Source organism: Dermacentor variabilis, chromosome 1 (assembly GCF_050947875.1).
Source record: "Dermacentor variabilis isolate Ectoservices chromosome 1, ASM5094787v1, whole genome shotgun sequence".
In the NCBI taxonomy this organism is placed as follows: Eukaryota; Metazoa; Arthropoda; class Arachnida; order Ixodida; family Ixodidae; genus Dermacentor; species Dermacentor variabilis.
The window spans coordinates 277,184,615-277,191,897 of NC_134568.1; the positions used below are offsets into that span (position 1 = coordinate 277,184,615).

The window sequence follows — 7,283 nt, forward strand, 5'->3', positions numbered from 1 at the left end:
GAGGCCGCCGCACATTGCGGTGAAGCCGACCCCCCCCCCCCCTCCCAAGGAAAAAATTCGCAGATAACCCGCACCCCCACTTTTTAAACGCGTTTTTTCACATTTTGGTGCGGGTTATACGCGAATAAATACGGTATGCAGTGCTGTAATAGCCAGCAGGCTTCATAAACTACATTGATCCTCACTCCTAAGCCTTCCCAATTTAATAGCATGAATACTTCTTCTTAGCATGCAGTGAATATCATTGGAGAGATTGTATCTCCTTGCATGACCCCTTTCTTGATAGGTAATTTTATACTTTTCTTGTGGAGAAACAAGGTAGCTGCAGAAATTTTGTAGATATTTCCCAAGGTATTCACGTCTGCCTCCTTTGCTCCTTTATTATACAGTGCCTCCATGACTGCTGGTATCTCTACTAAATCAAATGACTTTTCGTAATCTATGAAAACCATATAGAGATTGTACTCCGCAGATTTCTAAATTACCTGATTGACGACATGGATGTGATCCATTGTAGAATATCCCTTCCTGATGCCAGCCTGTTCTCTTGGTTGACTGTATTCAAGTGTTGCTCTGATTATATGTGTGTGTGAAAAAAAAAATTAGCACGAACATTAATATGGCAAAGATAGCTCCTCACAAATTATGTAATGAACTGATCTCTACAAATCCTTCTTGTCAGGCATTATTATTGCATTTTAAATAAACCACATTAGTTAAAGCAACAAATAGAATAGATACAGGTTTAGCAATGGTCATTCTTTACATTGTTCTCAGCCGTTATTTAACGCGGGAAAAAAGTGCAAGTAGTAGTTCACCAGGGTGTGCTTCACAGGAGGTGTGATGCTTTTTAATATTAGGAGCTCTTGTTGACAGAGATACAGTATATTATACATTGGTAGCATTTCTGTGTCCATACTGAAGGACGGGGCCTGTCTGCTTTTCGCCCTTGTCTGTTGTCGTCTTGTTTTACTGGGTCCCAATATCCGTACTCACTTGCAACAAAATTAATGAAATACCTACTAGACAAAGCCGTCACACTTCTTTGAACGTAAAGTAGTTAGGTAAACATTGTCTCAACATCACAACTGCTGTTCACAATGCTCACTATAATGTCAGCACTGTGTTTATCTGCTTTCTAGTGCATTACCGCTGTTTAGATTGTGCGATGTGCAGGAAATGCAATGTAATGCGTCATTGTTGTATTCATTTAAATGTGGCTATTAAAAAAGCTGCAAGCTTTCGTTCACTGAAGGCCGCCATGCACTAAATATATTATACCTTTACATACACTGGTTTTCTCTTGAGTGTAAAGTGAGAACTAGGCAAATACTATATTTGTATATTAATATTAATAATAATACGATATATACTGACCACATGCTTCGCAAAAGGTAGGCAGCAATAATTAGTTTTGTAACACCTCCATTTATTATTATCCTTTTCAAAAGGGCAAAATTCGTGGATCAAGAGATAGGGTTTAACCTGATTTTGTTTGTTCGGGGTGCCAAAAGTGGTTATCAGGTTTTACTAAAAAAAAAGCAAAGGACCCTAAGTATATCGCGTCTCAGCCACGGCACGTCTCTTGCTTCTGATATTGCATAAGTTGACAGGACCGACTTCATCAACCTGCCATGGCTATGCCGAAGCCTTCACTCAACATCAACATCATCATTACCACCAGCCTATTTTTACGTCCACTGCAGGACGAAGGCCTCTCCCTGCGCTCAACAAAGGAACAAAGGAACGCAAGAATACATCGCCGGTGACAAGTGACTTCATCTTTTCGAGATGAAGGCGGCTGAAGCATCAAGGATGCAGCGCGATTGTGTCAGTTGCGTCAACGAGTACATTGAAGGGGTAACGTTCAGGTTCTTCGGTTCAGAGTTCTTCGGCAACAGCAAGCCATGGGACGACATCAAGCGTGGCATGCAGGACTGCTTTGCTACGACCAATAGAGATGCCTTCCAGCTTTTCATTCGCTACCAGCTGAAAGGGGGATACACCATCAAGGAGTATTCCGACGAGAAAAGACGACTCCATGCCTTAGTCAACCTTAAAGAGTGCTACATCATCTTCGGGCTGACTGACAGTGTTCCTTCTAACGTGGAACTAGCGTTAGCCAGATTGTCTTTCACCTCACCATCAGAGCGGCTTGCTGCTGGCCATAAGGTTGAGCCTTCAATAAAATGGGTGAGAGGACTTAAAGTTACTTCAACTGTCAGTAAAATGTCACTGCCTCTCAATTAGGCATTTAGCCAACTGCCCCCAAGGTACTAATAAAATAGTTAATGCATTTCTGTTAATTAGTCCTCTCAACCTCTCATTATTAGCAGCAAAGTATGTCCGCCTTGCCTAGGAATGTCTGCAAGAACGCGATGTTTGCGGTGCACATTACTTTTTTTTTTATAAAATATCTATATTGTCTGAAGAGAACATGTATATAAATTCAAAAGCAATAGCTTTACTTCCTCACCCATACTGCCAGTCAGCCAGTTTCCACATATGTTGCTTCAGGAGTCAATTATATTTGTTCATTAGAACTTACCAAACTTCTTTTGCATCTTCAGAATTGTGAAAAGCATACTGCTGCAAAATGGATAAAGGATTTTCGTTTCCTCAGTGAGTTTTGCCAAGTTTACAGAGTTTGGACTCCATGCAACAACTCTCTACAGGAACGTTGGACATGAGATCATCAGCTATGTCATGCATACTTGGAGAGCATCCATCCACTCACTTGAAATATATGCTGGATGTAAAATATTATGAAAAACGATGAAGGATATGTGAACCTATAGTGCATACCTTATGATGACGTACAGCAAACACCCAGATGTATATATCTTGCAACTTGTTTTACTTATCTTGTGACGACTTGTGACTTTAGCTTGTAGTCTATGATTTACTCTTTTGGCAGTCTAGTAATGTAGCAATTTTATCTTATTACGCTACTACCAGTGATGCTTTCCTTGCATGTGCCTCGGTACACAAGTTCTTCAGCAGTTTTTTTTTTTTTTCATTTTTCTCAACTTCAGATTCTTTTTTTCCCAACCATTTATTTAGCGTTTTTGGAAAGCTAGTCATACAACAGCTAGCCATTCATTCCCTTAAAGCCTGTTTGCAACCAGACAGATGATGATGATGACAGAAAGATGATGATAGGCTGTTTGGCAGGTTTTTTTAATGAGAATGAGTGATTTTGTGTTTAAAACTTATCTCTTGTCCCCAATAGTTAGCTGTGCTTTTTACGCTAGTCAGTACAAGGATAATTTTTCTACTCCAAATAAGGGTGTTTCTTTACGTTAACAGAATTTTAAAAAAAATCATCTGTGACGTGTAGCCCAATTCTACTTCTTGAGCTAGATTACTCTCGGAGGAAGATACAGGGTGTCTACCAAGTTGACATTTCCAAATTCCCTGAGTTTTCCAGGTTTTCCCCTAGTGCCCTTGTGAAATTCCCTGAGTGATGCAGAACTATGTTTTATGTCAAGACTGGCTGGAACCATATCGCCCGATGCTGTCACTTTTTAGTAAGCATATGAAAAAATTTTGTTAAAAGAACCTACTTAATCCAATTTGAATACTAAGGAGTAGTGTTTATGTTACTCAAAAAAGAATAGAAGGGAGAGGTTAGTAAGATGCACAGCAAATAATATGTCTTCGAAAGAAATTGCAAATTGAGTCAGACATTCTCAAATACAAATAAAAAGGAGATGCACACAAAAGCAAATATTTTCGAATATGAGCTATTTATACCAACTGATTGCAAGCTCAGTGGTATGAGGCCCGAATTTTGCCACAATCGAGAGTCTCTCTCAACATCTCGTAAGTCAACCTCAACTGTCCTGACATACTCTCAGTCCACGCACGACGCCTCAGTGTTGTGTTTCACTGCTTTAAAGAGTTTATTTTGGTTTGTATGAGGGACACCTGCATCTTGGCGTCAGCCAAGAGTGTTTTTTGAGCTCAGGCTCCTTCAAAGAAGCGCTCGCATACTTCATTCCCCGTTCATTCCTTAATGCGTCGGTCCTTTCTGTCCTCGTGCTCCTTTTGTCGCGCGTTCGCACTACGGACCATTTGAAGCATACTCTTGGTCAGTTCACAGTCAACGTCCAATTTTTCGGACCCCCTAGGGGCCGCGAAAACTTCCGAAAAATCAGGCAGTACGAAAAAATAAATGCGTGTCTTTTACTGCTCTTAAGGGCTCAAATCGACACAGGCACGTCTGGAAAAGCTCTGAATGCCTGTCAGTACACTTATCAGGCATAGCGGTGCTCCTACTGTGACAGGAGAGGGCGGGTGCACGCGTGTAAAATTAAGGAATACATACTGTGTCCAGTGGCGTAGCAACAGGGGGGGCCGGGGGGCCGTGGGCCCCGGGTGCAAGGGGCCAGTGGGGGGGGGGGGGGGGGGGTGTCATATACATGTGAAGACACCCCTCGTAGCAACAGGGGGGGGGGGGGGGGGCGTGGGCTCCGGGTGCAAGGGGCCAGTGGGGCGGGGGGGTGTAATATACATCTGAAGACACCCCTCTTTCCGCCGGCTTCACCCGGGGAGGGGTGTGGCAGAAGACCTATGGGCCCCGGGTGCCAGACGACCTAGCTACGCCACTGACTGTGTCCCGTGACAATTGCCCCTTCCTACGCTTAAGCTTTACCGCAATACTTCTGCTAATGCTTCACCGCGTCACACAACCGTAGTGAGGCGAAACTAACTTTTAGGAACCAGCATTATGGAATGCGCCGTGCTTTCCGAGCTTCGAAGCCAAAATTATTGCTGACAGCGGAGAAATGAAGAAACAAGGCACTGAACGGCAAGAAGCTTAATAGCGAACGTCGAAGCAGCTAGGCGTAACGTTGCCGCAGTGGTCGCTACGGCTGCTAGCGGATCTGCGTGCGATAGCGCTGGTTCGAGGCGGCGAATCAACATGGCAGCGGTGGTGGCTTTGATTAATGCCGTTTTGGACCTGTGGTCATGCAGAACGTCCGGAAAATCGGACGGCAAAGAGTTCTTGCGTCCGAAATTTCAGACGTTCTGATACATTGACTCTGTGGGGTAAGTGGTGGTGCCGCGAAGCCGTCCAAATTATCGAGAATCCGGAAAGTCGGTCGAACGCGTCAAAGACGATTCTTTACGATGCATGTCTGTTACTCGAGCCAGCATTACCGCGACTTTCGACCCTTTCAATAAAATTACAGCTAATTTTTCCTGATAGAGGCAAATTCCCTGAGTTTTTCCAGATTGCTAAAGATCCCTGAGAATTCCCGGTTTTCCCGGTTGGTAGACACCCTTAGATATTACCTGTGCAAGAAATAAAAGTGAATATTTTGCTAAATAGAATGCTAATTAACTTTTAAACTAATTACTTTGTGCCACATGTTACCTTAATTGTAGCCAGTGACTTTTAAAGTGATATCCACTTGGAATAAATTCTGAACATGACACCATATTTGTGATGAAATACACTGGTGTTCCAGTAACTTTTGAGCTTCAGTGCATAAAAATATGTTTTGTTAATTAAAAAAGTAATTAAGTGGAACAACAGTGTATTTTTATGGCAAGTTTGACAGTGCTTACCTCAGAAGTACGACTAGTTCCAAAATTTGTTCGAAGTGAATGTGCCCTGTGAAATCAGTGGCTTCAATTTGTATATATTGCAATATGTGCACCAACGTAATTTGTTGGAAAGTTGATTAGTGAAATTTTCTTCATTACACAATTATGTATTTTGACTTCCAATTCAAGTAATGTCCACATCTTCGAGTAATCCAGATCAATGAGTACATTTGTCCTATATGCCACAAGTAACTTTTAAAAAATTCTGTTATGGTTAAAAACAAACAGCCAGTGTATGTGCGTGTGTGACTGATATTCGCTGCTTATACTATGTCTTTGAGAAAGTTTGTATTTGCCCACCTCTTATTGCATGCAATAAACAAATTCTTCACAAGCGTGCTTTGCTGGGTGTGAGGTGCAAGTCATATTTGACACATTCATTGTTAATTTATTAAGTAACATATGCACACTGCACTTTACCATGTGTAAAATTGGTAAAAGCTGTAATTTTTAGGCAATATATGCATGACAAAAATGCTACACATTGAGCAGCGAATTCAATGCGTTGCCTAGCAGCCCTTCTGGTGTGCTGACACACTCCGGCCATTTAATGCAGTCTATGTAAAAATAACCCTCACAGTCATTTCATTTTTCTATTTCATGCGGTGAAGACTGACATGAAGTTTCTCCACTTAATCACTGAAGCAATTGTACTGCAAACTGACTTCTTTTTGCAGTGGTTGAGATTTGCATTCAGTGTCATTAGGGCCGAAGCTATTGCCGCATACTTCACTGCGCTATTCTTGAATAACACTTTGGGCAACGCTTGTCGTGTGGTCCCAGAGCTCTAGGAAATTTTTTAACACACTGCACCACAATACTTGTAGCACCATTCTGCATGAAACAATTTTTTAAACAATTCTATGCCTTCAAAACTGCAAGCAAATCTCTATACCATTTGTCATCTGAACATCACCGAACTGACTATCAGACAATTCTTGAAAAAATATCTTCGATGCATAGTATCGTTATTGAGCTTTCTTCTTTTGGTTCCATATGTTTACAAATACTTGGGAAAATGAGAAATTTTGATCATTTCCGAGTGACGGATACTGCATCTCTCTTAGCGAAGGTGACTTGAGGCACTGTTATTCATAAATGTGCAACAGTGGGCGTTGTTACGCTTGCGAGACAAATAAAAGCAATTATTTCGCATTCACGGAACCTTATTTTAATAACTAAATATGAACATTTCGCTTGGAATTTCTTCTGAGACACCTTCAAAGAATGGAGGCACCTACTGCTGACTTCATAGAACATCACAACATCCAATTTCCCACACTTTTCTAGAACATTTCTGCCATGCCATTGTTACACAATTGACAAAATGAAGGTATGTTAAACAGCACCTTTCAAACAGATTTTCTTGTTTCACTTTTTATATAAGCTGCACTTGAATTCAGCGTTGACAAATGTTGACACAGCACCTCAAGGGGATATATTTAGTGGACCTCTTGCTGCCATCAAAACTTCAAAATTTTAATTTCAACCACATTGACCTAGCAGGCTTTTGCTGGCTATAAAAACTGGCAGGAAGACTGCAAAGAACGAACCCCCCCACCCCTCCCTCATTTAAAATAAAAAACCATTGGCGCATCCCTGCCGGGATTCGAACCCGGGACCTTTGGATTAGAAGTCCAACGCGCTATCCACTGCGCTACAGGGAC

At 41.7% G+C, this 7,283-nt stretch overlaps 1 non-coding gene across 1 annotated transcript; it reads right to left on the reverse strand.

The window, feature by feature from the left end:
• Positions 1 to 7,210: 7,210 nt before the first annotated feature.
• On the reverse strand, positions 7,211 to 7,283 carry TRNAR-UCU (transfer RNA arginine (anticodon UCU)). The gene has a single exon. It is a non-coding gene; the product is annotated as a tRNA-Arg (tRNA).